Below are 16,498 nucleotides of genomic sequence, written 5' to 3' on the forward strand. Positions count from 1 at the left end.
TTGGAGTCAACTTCATATGCTATAGCAACAGCTGCCAATACATAAATGGTTTTGATTAGATTAGTGGTGAAATTAACTAATTGAATCTTTTGGTCTTATGTAATAAAATATCTGACCATTTGAAACCCATTAAAGCAATATTTTTTCAAACTGCAAAAGCATGGCGTTATTGCATGTATAAGTATATGGTGAATTATTGCATACATAGGTATAGTATGGATTAACAGACATTAGTATAACAATATATAAATATATTTATTAATGTACCATTACATTCTACATTGTAACTATTTTTTTAAAGCTACAGTTTGCTGAATTTTTTTACAGTGTCAAAACATCATAGCCACAATTATCTAGGAAAGTTCTTAAAACATTCCTCCTGTGCATACAAGGGATTATTACAAGTCCACAGAGGAAAATAATGAAGCCAGTCCTGATGAAACCTGATACACTAGGGTCAGATGGAAGGGGAGGTGGACCTCCCCTATCATTGGACTCTGGGAGGCACATAAGAGAAGAAGAGGGAGGGAGGATGGGATTGGGAGGAGATGGGGGACGGGGATACAGCTGGGATACAAAGTGAATAAACTGTAATTAATATAAAAAATTAAATTAAAAAAGAAATTAATTTGAAAAAAAAGTGTTAGCTAAAACTACTTCAAGAAACTTCACTCCCCAAAATTAATGTAACATTCTGGGAAAGAAGAGTGGAGGTAAACCTCAAAGCTAACTTCAGCATTATGTTAATAATTCTGACTTAATTAATTTGATTAGGCAAATCAAGATACTAACAGAAATATTGATTTTAAATGCAATGTGCAGAAGACTTAATGATCTGAATGCCAGGGTGTTAGTCGTGTTTTCACATTGTTCTGATTAGCCATGTGTAATTATTCAGAAGTCTATAGCAGTGAAACAACTTTGGAATTCTTCAATATATAGGGTTACTTTAAATAATAACAATGAGAAATATGGCAAGGATCATGAAATTCTAAATGGAAAGAGCCAACAAAAAGCCCTGTGTATATAGTTGATGAAATGGGGGCTTGACATAAAGCCAAGAAAAATAAGAACATTATTTTGGAAATCAAAGAAATGGAAGGACAAGTTGGACAAGATGGCAGCACTGGGAGGACTCTCATTCTGACCATCAGCACAGCAGGATCAGCACAGTGACCAGCAATCAGAACTCGCGGCCATAAAACACAGTGATTGTGTTTCCTAGGTGAGAGGATACCCCACAGTGGGGGATTCAATCAGCTTTTAACTCACCCGGCTAAACCACTGAAGAAATCCCGGTTCCGCCAGACACTTGGCTGCCAGCCGCCAGCCCCAGCCCCAGCCCAGAGCCACAAGCCAGTGTCTCTGGTCACAGTTCCAGACTGAACCATGCACACCACACTATCAGAGACTGGAATTTTCAGTCCAGAGATAACCCCACAGTGCAGGAAGTGATTGGGACTGACCTTAGGTCACCCAGACATCCCCTGAAAAGACTAGGGTTCTGCGGGCGCCCCAGGAGCCAGCCCAGAGCCAGAGCCGGGGACCCAGGCTCCAGCACAGAGCATGCCTGTGCGCCTGAATCGCTGCCTGAGATAGAACTGAGGGCACCAGGGCAACAGCGAATGAGTTTCACTGTCCTGTGCAAACACACAGGGAGGGAAACGGCTGGTCTGATCTCAGAGCACTCAGCCGACACCCCCACCCCAAAAAGGTCTAGGGAAACTTACCCAGTTTAGGCAGACTCCCAGGCTCCCAAAGGCCAGAAAGGCAGACACAGGCAGTTTCTGCATGCCAGACAGCTGGCAGAGACTGAGCCGCCATCTCTCACCTGTGCTCCAGACACAGTAAGTTTCTGCGGCCAGCCAGCTGGCAGAGACCGAGCAGTGTGCACCAGGGCAAAAAAAGAGACTGGGAGTCCCTGTCTCCAGAGAATCCACAGGGAAGGAAGGAAACTGTACTGACTTAAATCACCCAATCCTTCCCTAGAAAAAGTCTAGCAGACTAGTGGGGACAAGACGACATAACTCAGCTGTGCTCCAGACACAGGCACAAACAGTTGCTGTGTGCCTGATGTCCAACTGGGTCACAGCAGCTGATCATTAAATTTACAACAAGAAACCCAGAAATGGGGCAGCTGTCCTCAGGACTTCCCTGGGTGAGAGGAGAACCCTCTAGACTAACAAAGACCACAGTTACCACTCAGGTCTCTATCCCTGCAGTGAGCAGCAGCAACTCCTGAAAAAACACCAGCCATCCAGGGACTATACCCAAAAAGCTGAGAAGACATCCTTCAGGAAAAACCAGCTTTCTACAAAGGGGATTCTCTCCACCACAGGATCCCCAGGAACCACCAGAAAATAACCCCAAACACCTAAGAGAGCACAATGGGTAGAGGCCAACGTAAAAGCTCAAGCAACAAAAGACAGAGCAATATGGCATTTCCAGAACCCAGTTACCCAAAGGCAAGTAGCCCTGGACACCCCAGCATAACTGAAATCCAAGAAGATGACCTAACAGCTATGCTCAAGAAGATGATAACAGAGGAAACAAATAAGATAAGTAAAGACATAGAGGAAGATAAACTCAAACAGAATATTGCCATCCGTAAAGAAATAGAGGAAGCTGCAGCCAAACAGTTATGGCCTTTAGAAAGGAAATGCTTAAAGCACTGAATGAAATAAAAGAAACAGAGTTGAAGGAACTAAAAGAAAAACAGGAAAGTACAATCAGACAGGTGAAGGAAATAAACAAAACAACTCAAGACCTGAAGATAGAAATGTAAAAATTAAAGAAGACACAAATGGAGGAAATAATGGAGAGGAAGAAATTAGGGAAGAAAACAGGAACTACAGAGGTAAGCATAACCAACAGACTACAAAAGATGGAAGAAAGAATCTCAGGTGTAGAAGATACAATGAAAGAAATCGATGTATCTGTCAAAAAAAAAATGTTAAAGCCAAAAATTCCTGACAGAGAACATCCAAGAAATCAAAGACAATATGAAAAGACAAAACCTAAGAATAATAGGTATAGAGGAAAAAGAAGACTCCCTTCTCCAAGGCCCAGAAAATAATTTCAACAAAATCATTGAAGAAAATTTTCCCAAGTTGAAGGACAGGCCAATAAGAATACATGAGGCTTACAGAACACCCAACAAATTTGACCAGAAAAGAAAATCCTCCCGCCACATAATAATCAAAACAGTAAGTATGCAGAACAAAGAAAAAATACTAAAAGCTGCAAGGGAAAAAGGCCAAGTAACATATAATGGCAAACCCATTAGAATCACACCTGACTTTTCAACAGAGACTATGAAAGCCAGAAGGGCCTGGACAGATATCATGCAGACCTTAAGAGAACACAGATGTCAGACCAGGCTAATATATCCTGCAAAGCTATCAGTCATCATAGAAGGAAAAAACAAGATATTCAATGACAAAAACAAATTTGAACAATACCTACACACAAATCCAGCATTACAGAAGACAGTGGAAGGGAAAATACAACCCAGGAAAACTAGCTCCATTCAAGAAAACACAGGAAATAAATAACCTCACTTCAGTAAAACAAAAAGCAACCAAGCACACAACCTGATGACCGCAGCCAACATCAAAATCAAGGGATCTAGCAGCCACTGGTCATTAATCTCTCTCAACATCAATGGACTCAACTCTCCAATAAAAAGACAAAGATTAACAGAATGGATATGTAAACTAAACCCAGCAATCTGTTGCATACAAGAAACACACCTAAGACACAAAGATAGACATTACCTGAGGGTAAAGGGTTGGAAGACGAATTTCCAAGCAAACGGACCCAAGAAGCAAGCAGGAGTAGCCATTCTAATATCTGATAAAATAGACTTTCAACCAAAATTAAACAAAAGAGATGGGGAAGGACACTTCATACTCATCAAGGGAAAATTCCACCAGGAAGACATCACAATCCTGAACATCTATGCCCCAAATACAAGAGCACCTACATTTGTTAAAGAAACATTGATAAAATTTAAAGCACATATAGATCCCCACACATTAATAGTGGGAGACTTCAACACCCCAATCTCAACAAAGGACAGGTCAACAAAACAGAAATTAAACAAAGAAACAATGTTTCTGACAGAGGTCATGAATCAAAGGGACCTAACAGACATTTACAGAACATTACACCCAAACACAAGAGAATTTACCTTCTTCTCAGCACCTCATGGTACCTTCTCCAAAATAGACCATATAGTGGGTCACAAAGCAAGCCTCAACAGATAAAAGAATATTGAAATAATCCCTTGTATCCTGTCTGATCACCATGGAATAAAGCTGGACCTCAACAATAACAGAAATAGCAAAAAGCCTACACACACATGGAAACTGAACAACTTGTTACTAAATGACAGCTAGGTCAGGGAAGAAATAAAGAAAGAAATTAAAGTCTTTCTAGAAATCAATGAAAATGAAGACACAACATATCCAAACTTGTGGGATACAATGAAAGCAGTGCTACGAGGAAAGTTCATAGCACTAAGTGCCTTCAAGAAGAAATTCGAGACAGGTCATACAAGCACCTTAATGGCTCATTTAAAAACCCTAGGAAAAAAAGGAGCAGACACACCAAGAAGGAGTAGACAGCTGGAAATAATCAAACTCAGGGCTGAAATCAATCAATTGGAAACAAATAAAACAATTCAAAGAATCAATGAAACCAAGAGCTGGTTCTTTGAGAAAATCAACAAGATCGACAAACCCTTAGCCAAGCTAACTAAAAGGCAGAGAGACACCACCCAAGTCAACAAAATCAGAAATGAAAAGGGGGATATAACTACAGACACTGAGAAAATCCAAACAATCATTAGGACTTACTTCAAAAGTCTATATGCCACAAAATTTGAAAATCTAAATGAAATGGACAATTTTCTTGATCGATTTGACTTACCAAAGCTGAATCAGGACCAGGTAAATCAACTAAATAGACCTATATTCCCCAAAGAAATAGAAGCGGTCATCAAAAGTCTCCCATCCAAAAAAAGCCCAGGACCAGATGGCTTCAGCGCAGAATTGTACCAGAACTTCAAAGAAGAGCTAACACCAATTCTCTTCAAACTATTCCACAAAATCGAAACAGAAGCAACATTACCAAACTCATTCTATGAAGCCACAGTCACCTTGGTACCTAAACCTCACAAAGACTCAACAAAGAAAGAGAATTTCAGGCCAATCTCCTTTATGAACATTGATGCAAAAATACTTAATAAAATACTTGCAAACCAAATCCAACAACACATTAGAGATATTGTCCACTATGACCAAGTAGGCTTCATCCCAGGTATGCAGGGGTGGTTCAATATATGGAAATCCATCAATGTGATCCACCATATTAACAAACTGAAAGAAAAAAAACCACATGATAATCTCCCTAGATGCTGAAAAAGCATTTGACAAAATCCAACATCCATTCATGTTTAAAGTATTGGGGAGATCAGGGATACAAGGCACATATCTAAACATAGTAAAGGCAATATACAGCAAGCCTATAGCCAACATCAAACTGAACGGAGAGAAACTTAAAGCAATCCCACTAAAATCAGGGACAAGACAAGGCTGCCCACTCTCTCCATATCTCCTCAACATAGTGCTGGAAGTCCTTGCTAGAGTAATAATACACTCGAAGGAGATCAACGGGATACAGATTAGAAAAGAAGTCAAATTATCACTATTTGCAGATGATATGATAGTATACATGAGTGACCCCAAAAACTCTACCAGCGAACTCCTACAGCTGATAAACACCTTCAGCAAAGTGGTCAGATACAAAATTAACTCAAAAAAATCAGTAGCCCTCCTGTATACAAAAGACAAAAGGGCTGAGAAAGAAATTAGGAAAACAACACCCTTCACAATAGACACAAATGACATAAGGTACCTCGGAGTAACCCTAACCAAGGAAGTCAAAGACTTGTATGAAAAAAATTTCAAATCTCTGAAGAAAGAATTAGAAGAAGATATGAGTAGATGGAAAGATCTCCCATGCTCATGGCTTGGCAAGATTAACATAGTAAAAATGGCCTTACCAAAAGCAATCTACAGATTCAATGCAATGCCCATCAAATTACCAACACAATTCTTTACAGAACTGGAAAGAAAAATTCTCAACTTCATATGGAATAACAAGAAACACAGAATTGCTAAAACAATCCTCTACAATAAAAAATCTTCTGGAGGTATCTCCATCCCTGATCTTAAGCTGTACTATAGAGCAACAGTTTTAAAAACTACATGGTACTGGCATAGAAACAGAATAGTGGATCAATGGAACCGAACAGAAGACCCAGAAATAAACCCACACACTTACGGACACCTGATCTTTGACAAGGACGCCAAAACCATTCAATGGAAAAAAGATAGCATCTTCAACAAATGGTGCTGGTCCAACTGGAAGTCTATGTGTAGAAAAATGAAAATAGATCCATACTTATCACCCTGCACAAAACTGAAGTCCAAGTGGATCAAAGACCTCAACATAAAACCAGACACATTAAATCGGCTTGAAAAAAAGGTGGGAAATACCCTAGAACTCATTGGTACAGGGGAAAACTTCCTGAACAGAACACCAACAGCACAGGCTCTAAGAGCAACAATCAATAAATGGGACCTCATGAAACTGAAAAGCTTCTGCAAAGCAAAGGACACCGTCATCAAAACAAAGCGACCGCCTACAGATTGGGAAAAAATCTTCACCAACCCTTTATCTGATAGAGGACTCATATCCAGTATATATATAGAACTAAAGAAGCTGAAAAGCAGCAAACCAAGTAATCCATTTAAAAATGGGGAACAGAGCTAAACAGAGAGTTCTCTGTAAAGGAATACCGAATGGCAGAGAAGCACTTAAAGAAATGCTCAACCTCACTAGCCATTAGGGAAATGCAAATCAAAACAACCCTGAGATTTCACCTTACACACATGAGAATGGCCAAGATCAAAAACTCAAGTGACAACACATGCTGGAGAGGTTGTGGAGAAAGGAGAACCCTTCTCCACTGCTGGTGGGAATGTAAACTGGTACAACCACTCTGGAAATCAATCTGGCGCTTTCTCAGACAACTAGAAATACCGCTTCCTCAAGATCCAGCCATACCACTCCTGGGCATATATCCAAACGAGGCTCAAGTACACAAAAAGGACATTTGCTCAACCATGTTTGTAGCAGCGTTATATGTAATAGCCAGAAGCTGGAAACAACCCAGATGCCCCTCTACTGAAGAATGGATGCAGAAATTGTGGTACATCTACACAATGGAATATTACTCAGCAATGAAAAGTAAGGAAATCATGAAATTTGCAGGTAAATGGTGGGATCTGGAAAGGATCATCCTGAGTAAGTTGTCCCAGAAGCAAAAAGACACACATGGTATATACTCACTCATATAGACATACAACATAGGACAAACCCACTAAAACCTGTGCATCTAAAGAAACTAAGCAAGAGAGAGGACCCTAACTAAAATGTCCTATCCCCATCTGGAAAGGCAAAGAGGATGGACATCAGAAGAAGAAGAAAACAGGAAACAACCTAGAAACCCACTACAGAGGGCCTCTGAAAGCCTCTGCCCTACAGAGTATCAAAGCAGATGCTGAGCCTGATGGGCAACTGTTGGGCAGAGTGAATGGAATTTTATGTAAGAACTGGGAAATAGTGAGAGCTGGAGAGGACAGGGTCTCCACAAGGAGAGCAACAGAACAAGAAAATTTGAACACAGGGAACTTCCCAGAGACTCATACTCCAACCAAGGACTATTCATAGAGATAACCCAGAACCCCTGCACAGATGTAGCCCAGGGCAGTTCAGAGTCCAATTGGGTTACATAGTAAAGTGAAGAGGGACTGCCTCTGACATAATCTGATTGGCCTGTTCTTTGATCACCTCCCCCTGGCGGGGAGCAGCCTTACCAGGCCATAGTAGAGGACAATGCAGCCACTTTTGATGTGAACTGATAGACTAAGATCAGAAAGGAGAGGAGAATCTCCCCTATCAGTGGACTTGGGGAGTGGCATGCATGCAGAGGGAGGAGGGAGGGTGGGATCGGGAGGGGAGGAGGGCGGGGCTTATGGGTTGATGCAGAATGAACAAAGTGTAATTGATGAAAAATAAAAAAAAAATAATAAAAAAAGAAAAAAAAAAAGAAGTCTTAGGACATTGAGAATAAACCAAGATAACTTGTTTGGTGAGTGACACAAACAGAAGTGACAAACAACTCATTAGACTTAATGTTCTTAAATAAAGTGGAGTAGTTAAGAGGTTATTTTGGAAGGGGATAGCAAAACATTATTAGAAGCAATGCATTTTTGTACTCCCCCCCCCCAAACACTGTGGATTGAGTTACAGAGATGAATGGAAAAAAAAAAAAAACCAACAAATCTGAAGCAATATGCTAATATATTACAGTCATGATTCTTGCTGTTGATCATATCAACATTAAATGTAAACAAAAGTAAAAGACAGCTTTAAAGTTCTTTCTTTAGAAATAAGAACATTTGATATGTTTATTTTGTGGAGACTTGGAATGGATGAAATTGTTGCTCTTTTAAACCTGAATAATGGGAAACCCTCAGCATGAAAAACAATACTGACACAAACTAGAAATCCACAGACAACCACAATTTCACCTTGAGCCATGGAATTGCATTATTTTTTTTTCTTATCAGGAAGTTCCTCATCTTTGAGCTTTAGGTGAAGAGACTTGTCTACTTGACACGTAAACTTCAAAATATAGGTACAACTTAGAATAAATCCTATTATTTTCAGGCAGAAAAGGAATAAATATAATTTGACAAGCTGTCAATTATGTAATATTATTAAGTACAAAGAATGATCCATGCCAAACTGCTCAGAAGATGTTAGACAGAAAAACTATTTTACAGTACACATTTTACATTTTTCTACTTGTTACTAAATACCAGAGGAAAACAGCCCTAATGAAGTAAGGGTTTATTTTGGCACAGAGTTTGAGGTCATAGTTCATCCTTGTGGGTAGGGAAGGTGTGGAGGGGGGTGTGGCTCTAGTTAGGGCTAAGAGAATCTAGTTACGAGCATGGAACAGCTGGTCCCAAGACATACGCACTCAGGAGCAGAGTGATGGATTCTAGTTGTTCCACTTGCTTTTAAAAATAATTCAGTCTGTAAGAGTGTTGTAGCTGGATCTTGAGGTATCACTGTTCCTAATTTTCTGAGACAGTGCCAGATTGATTTCCAAAGTGGTTGTACAAGGTTACATTCCCACCAGTAATGGAGGAGGGTTTCCCTCCATTAATCACAAGTTTAAAACTTGCCATCTTAACACCTTATTCCACAACATATTCAGTACCTGCCTAAAAGTCCCAGCATCTTAAAAGTCCAAACATTACTCAAACATTGGAAGTGCAAACAAAATCTTTTTCCAATACTCATGCAATCTCTTATCTCTGAAACATATAAAATCAAAATATAAGACACATGCTTGCAATGTGCCATAGCACAGGGTAAACATACCTATTTTATAAAGAAAGGAAATAGTGAGGAATGAACAAGACTGAGAGCTAGCAAGGCAAATACTGACTTCTGCAGCTACTGGTCTTATATTTGGGTTTTGTGGTGGTATTGTCTGTGCTCTAATTGTTTTGAAGAGCTCCACCTCTCTAGTTCTGCCACGTGTAACATACAGGCCCCTCTCTTATGCTGGCTTCAATCTGTGCCTGCACCTTTCTTCAGTGGGTATCTCATTGCCACGGCAGTTGAAACATCTTGTAGACTCTGTTCCAAGTTAAGATTTACCTTGAGAACTTCATTGTCTTATTGATCCTTGTTTGTAGGGAACCCAAAACAATAACACAATGCTTTGCTTTAGTGACTTTCTAGAATCTTGGTGCAGGTCTCTATGACCCTTTACATCTTGTATTTTGTATGCCTCTAAAACAAAGTGAATGATGCTGCAAGTTGCACCAGATAAAGGTATAGTATGTTTCCCTTCTACTATAGCTGTAATGGCCTCTGTAAACTTTTGTGGATGCAGTGAGGAAGACAGTTTTGAAGGCAGTTGTTTTCATATAGGGCTTTCCCTATTCAGTTTTTTTGTTTTTCTGCTTTCTAAGGAATCCACTTCTTTCTGAAGAATAATCTTCAAGTCAGTTTATCTATTGCCCCAGTACAATGTGTGAGTTTCTCCTTAAATGTGCTGATCTCCTTTGTAATTGTAGATGCTCTGTACTCTCCTTGCCTGAAACTTTAACTTCACACTGCATTCTTTACCAAACTTCAGGTTTTTCATGTCTTTCTGTCGAATATATGTTCTCTCTTAGTGCAAAATTGCATAAGAAGAGGGAGCAATAACTATGATATTACCTGAATACTACTCTGGTCTTGAAACTTCCTCAAACTCATACATTACTTTTGAATTTATCCTCACTCAAGATATCAGGATCTGGGCGGAAGAACAGTCTCATTCTTTAAGAATATAATATGAGCAGCCTCTAGCTTCATTCCCAGTGTAGTTTGTTCCTCCTCTACAACTACATGAGAACAGTTTTTATTGTCTAGATTACTGTTTAACATTCTAGTTTAGAGAAATACTACTAGAATGGCCCATTAAGTTCTTTTTATAGCATTCCAAGACCTTTCCAGCCTGTAGCTCCAAATAATTTCCATATTCCTCCAAGCAAAAAATTCTTGAAGCTTGCAAAGCATGTGACCAGGTTTGTCACCCACGAAACTCACTCTTTGTATCAATTTTCTGTATTACTTTTCTTGTTGCTGTGACAAAATACTTGATAAAACAACTTAAAGAAGAAGCAGTTCATTTTAGTTCACAATTTGAGGACATAGTCCTCAGAAGGCAGAGGCAGGACCATGGTTCTGTCATCATTGTGTCTACATTCAGGATGGAAAAAGAGAGAGAGAGAGAGAGAGAGAGAGAGAGAGAGAGAGAGAGAGAGAGAGAGAGAGAGAGAGGCAGAGAGACAGAGACAAAGAGACAGAGACAGACGTAGACATTGTTCTTTTTATTCAGTCTCTAGAATATTGCCACACACATTCAGTGAGTCTTCTCTCTTTATTCTACTCTAGAATACACTCAAAGTTTTGTCTCCTGGGTGATTCTAAATTCTATCAGGTTTCCAGCTATGATTAACATACATACACACACATACAAACACACAACACACTCACATACATACACACACACGCTCATGCATATATTCGGAAAAAAGTAAAGGGTAGAGCCAACGTTATAATACAGTTTAAATGCAAAGGTATATATGAACTATCCTTAAGCAATAACATTTGTTTTATTATTTTTATTACTATCATTTATAATAAATTATACATTTTGTAACCCAACTAAAACCACTTCCCTCATCTCCTTCTGGTCCCATCCTCCCTGCCTCTTCCCCAACTATGTCTCTCCCCTAGTCCACTGATAAGGAAGGTCCTCCTCCCCTACTATCTGACCCTAGCCTATTATGTCTCATCAGGACTGTCTGGATTCTCTTTCTTTGTGGCCTAGTTAGGCCAGGTCACCAGGGGAAGGTGATCAAAGAGCCACCCACTGAGTTCATGTCAGAGACAGCCCCTGCTCCCCTTACTAGGAAACCCACATGGAGACTGAACTGCTCATGGGCTACACTGAGAAGGGGTCTGGGTCCTCTCCATGCATGGTCCTTGGTTGATTCATCAGTTTCTTCAGGACCCCCTGAGCCCAGATTTTTTTTTTTTTTACTCTTTTGGGATCATCCTGCGTGATGTAACCCAGAAGCAGAAAGACACACATGGTCTATAGTCACTTATAAGTGGATATTAGCCATATAATACAGGATAAACATATTAAAATTTACTGTCCTAAGGAAGCTAAACAACAAGGAGGACCCTAGGGAAGATGCTTAGTCCTCATTAAGAAGGGCAAACAGGACAGACTTCGGAAGAAGGAGAAGACAAGGAACAGTACAGGAGCCTTCCACTTTAAGAATGTACTTAATGCTCACGTCTTTGACCATTGAACCAAAACTTTTGCCCATATACAGGAAAAGTTTAGTTACAGATGAACTCATTTTTTGCTGCTCAAAATAGATGAAGTGTATATAAATTCTTTATTTTAGTTTTTTAAGTGTTGAGCAAGGAGTTACAAAACCACTCTGACAACAGTCATCTGCAGTATAGAAAGTAGTGTGGCTTTCAAAGGAAAGATTCCTTTTAGTTTTCAGCTAATAGTTTAGTTGAAATTTAAAATCAATAGTTTTAGCACGGCCGCATTTCTGGATAAAATTGTGTCTTCACTTTTTATCTTTAAAGTATATTTTTAATGAAAAGAGATTCTTTTCTCATCCAAAATATACTGATTATACTTGTACCTCCCTCTACTTTTTGCAGTTCTTCTACACCTCACCTCCTCTCCAGATATACCCTCTTTGTGTTTCTCATTAAAAAGGAACAGTCTTCTAAGAGATAGCCAAACACACACACACACATAATAATAATAATAATAATAATAATAATAATAATAAAATAAAAAGATGAAGCAAAAATTAACATATTGATGGCAACTCAACAGGAGGAAGTATTCCAGGAGCAGGCACAAGAGTCAAAGACCCAGTCTCACAGTCAGGAATTCCATAAAAATACTAAGTTAATAGCTATATTGGCTATTAGTATATATTATAATATGTATGCAGAGGACCTAGTGCAGACACTGTAGGCCCTTATACTTGCTGCTTCAGTCTCTGGGAGCTCATACGTGCCTTGCTTAATTGAATCAGAAGGCCTTGTTCTCCTGGTACCTTTCATTCCACTCTGACACTTACAACCTTTCTGCCTCCACCTCCACATTATTTCCTGAGCTCTGAGGGGAGGGATTTGGTGGAGACCTCCAATTTTGACTTTCTCTTTATGTAGTGTCTGGCTGTGAGTGTCTGCATTTGTTCTCATTTGCTGCCAGAGGAAGCATCTCTGATGATGACTGGAATAAGGCACTGGTCTATGAGTATAGCAGAATAAGATTAAGAATCATTTTATTGATTTTTTTAGGGTAGTAAGGTTTTGTCTTCCTCTATGTCTTTGGGCTTCTAGTTTTTCTGGTTACCCAAGCAAATCAGGGTATGGGTTACTTCTCATGGAGTGAACCATATGTCAAATAAGATTAGCTACTTCCACAAGTTCTGTGCTACCATTGCCCTAACATATTTCACAGGTTGGGCAGATTGTAGTTCAAAGATTTTGTGGCTGGGTTGGTGTCCATGCTTATTTTTTGATAGCCTACAGATTACCCTTCTGCACTAAAGATACTAGAATGTAGGAGGGAAGGCTCTGTGTAGGCACCAGATATACTTTTTCATGTTCAGTGACTTGTGTGGGTCCTTGGCAATAGAGCCTGGCTGTCAGTTTCCAGAGAGCAACTCTTTGTCTTAACCACAGCATGGGTTGTTTGGGTATGTCTTAGAGTTTCTATTGCTGTGAAGATAAATCATGACTGCAATAAATATTATGAAAAAAATAATTGTGGCTGGCGTTCAAGTTCAGAGGTTTTGTCCATTATTGTCATGAGGTGTGCAGGCAAACATGGTGCTAGAGGAGACAAGAGTTATAAATCTGGATCATCCAGCAACTGGAAGAGAGTGACACAAGGTCTGGCTTGAGTATTTGAAACCTCAAAATTCATCCCTAGTGACACGTTTCCTCCAAAAAGGCCACAACTACTCCAACAAGGACACACTTCCTAATAGTGCCACTCCCTATGGACCTATGGGAGCCATTTTCATTCAAACTACCTCAGGTGATTTTTTTGGACCCCTTTGACTAAAACTCAATTGAATATAACTGAGTCCCACCAATGAAAGCATCTCCTGTCTACAAGAGATAGCCAGTTGGATTCTCTATCTCCTTTTACTAGTTCTTATTTTGATCACCTCTATAAATTTCAGGTAGTTTCTACTGCATTGTTTCCACCTCACCCCACAGATGCCTCCCAATTCCAACCATCTTTCCCTGCACTCTTTCCATCCGCACCATCTTCCCCAACCTGCTACTTCACCTGATACCCCTGCTCTCTTTCCACAGTCTACCCATAAAAGTATTTTATTTCTCCTTCCTGGGGAGAGCCTTCCTTTCAGACCCCTTCTCTTTACCTAATGTCTTTGAGTCTATAGATTGTAGCTTGGGAATCATTTAATTAATGAATAATATCCATGTATAAGTTAATGCATACCATATTTATATTTCTGGGTCTGGGTTATCTCACTCAGAATGGATTTTTCTATTTCTACCCATTTAACTGTGACTTTCATGATTTTGCCTTTACAACCCTTGTGTAAATGTACCATATTTTTTATTCATTCTTCTGTAACATGGAATCTTAAAGTGCTTTTGATTTGCATTTTCCTGGTGGCTAAGGATGTTGACCATTTCTTTACATGTTTCTCAGCCATCTGAGATATTTTTATGATAATTCTGATTAAATCTGTACCCCATTTTAATTTCTTTTTAATTTAATTTTATTTATATATTTATTTATTACAATTTCCAATTTTTAATTTCATTCTTTGGTTTTTTGATATTTAGTTTCTCTAGCTCATTATATTTTTTGGATACTATTTCTATATTAGATGTGGAGTTGGCAAAGTCTTTCCCATTCTCCAAGCTGACACTTTGTCCAATTGGCAGTGTCCTTTGCCTTACAGAAACTTTTCAATTTCATGAAGCCTCATTTATTGATCATCTTTCTGTTTATGCTATCAGCGGTAGCTGTTTTCTGGCAGAATTTTTGGAGTTACTTATGTATGCTATCATATCATGGGCAAATAAAAAGTACTTAGAATTCTTCCTTCCAATTTGTATCCCCTTGAACAACTTTGGTTGTCTTATTGTTGTAGTAAATTAAATCTTCAAATATTGTATTGAGTAGATACAGAGTAGACAAAAATAAGTTGCCTTGTGATTGATATTAGTAAAATTGCTTTGAATTTCTCTCCATTTAATTTGATGTTAGATATAGGCTTACTGCAAATTGCCTTTGTTTTATTTAGGTATGTCCCTTGTATTTCTAATCTCTCCAGGCTTTTAGCATGAAGGAGTGTTGGATTTTATCAAAGGCCTTCTCTGCATCTAAAGAGATGATCATGTTTCTTTCAGTTTGTTCATATAATAGATTATATTCATGTATTTTTGCATATTGCACCATTCTTGCATCCCTGGGATCAAGCTTACTTGGTCATGTTGGATGATCTTTTTGATGTGTTCATGGATTTACTTTGTAAGTATTTTTATTGAGTGTTTTCGCATCTGTGTTCATAAGGGAAATTGGTCTGTAATTATTGTTCTTTTTTAAGTCTTTATGTGGCTTGGGAATCATGGTAACTGTGTTGAAACTTCTTAACCATTTACCACGTTTTCTGTCATCATTCCATCAGCCTTTGATCTAAGTTATCTAATATAATTTGATTTTTTGTATTGTCCTCTTCTGCTATGAATTTGTAAATTTTTTTCTTAAGTAATCTCAACTCAGATTTTAGAGTTTAAAAACTAAACACTATATAGCATGCACTAAAAGTTACCCAACTTATTTAAGTTTCAGTTTCTATTTTTTTTTAAATCTGGAAATAAAAAAAAAAAAAACTGTCCTTTACCCTTTTAAGGAGTAAATGAGGTAATTTGTACTTTAAAACCATTAACCAAAGAATTTATATCCATTATTTCAGCTAGCAACTTAATAATATTTAGTGTGAGATTGAGTTGTCTGATGATATCCCTCAAAGCCAAAATATTGTGTTGTGAAAAACATGGGTAACCATACATACCATTCTCAGAACTACAGCAAGAGACTCTTTGGAAAAGTATGTATATGCAATCTACATTCTGACAACCATAATATTAGCAGGAAAAAAAAATTCAAGAAACTAAGAAATATTTTAAATTATTTTTATTTAATAAGTTAATAAATATGAGTAGTGTTCTTTGGTTAAAGTAACCTGTTATCATCCTCTTTTATCTTCTCTTTTATCACCAAATTATTTCTTTGTTTCAACTTCCCCTCCTATTTTCATATATTTTTTTGTATGTGACCCAGTAAATTTTATTAGAGTTGGCTGTATGAGCATGAGTAGGGGATTAAGTGAGTGTGTGTGTGTGTGTGTGTGTGTGTGTGTTTATCTGTGTATGTGTGTAAACAATACATCAATGTCTACTCTACTGGGGAATATGACACCCTCTCCCTCTGCAAACTTTAACTGTACATAGCTCCTCTGAGAGGGATGAGGCTTCATGAACCCGTCCATGGGCCTAGGATTTTGCAAGTCTTTTGAAATTATTCACTGCTGCTCCCTGAATTTGTAGAAGTTCATATGAAAGTGGGAAACATACTGCAGAAAAATTAAGGGTAGAAAAATGCAAATAGATCCATATTTATCACTCTGCACAAATCTAAAGTCCAAGTGGATCAAAGACCTCAATAAAAAACCAGACACACTAAACCGCTTAGAAGAAA

The sequence above is a fragment of the Meriones unguiculatus genome (genome assembly GCF_030254825.1).
Source record: "Meriones unguiculatus strain TT.TT164.6M chromosome X unlocalized genomic scaffold, Bangor_MerUng_6.1 ChrX_unordered_Scaffold_30, whole genome shotgun sequence".
Taxonomy (NCBI): Eukaryota; Metazoa; Chordata; class Mammalia; order Rodentia; family Muridae; genus Meriones; species Meriones unguiculatus.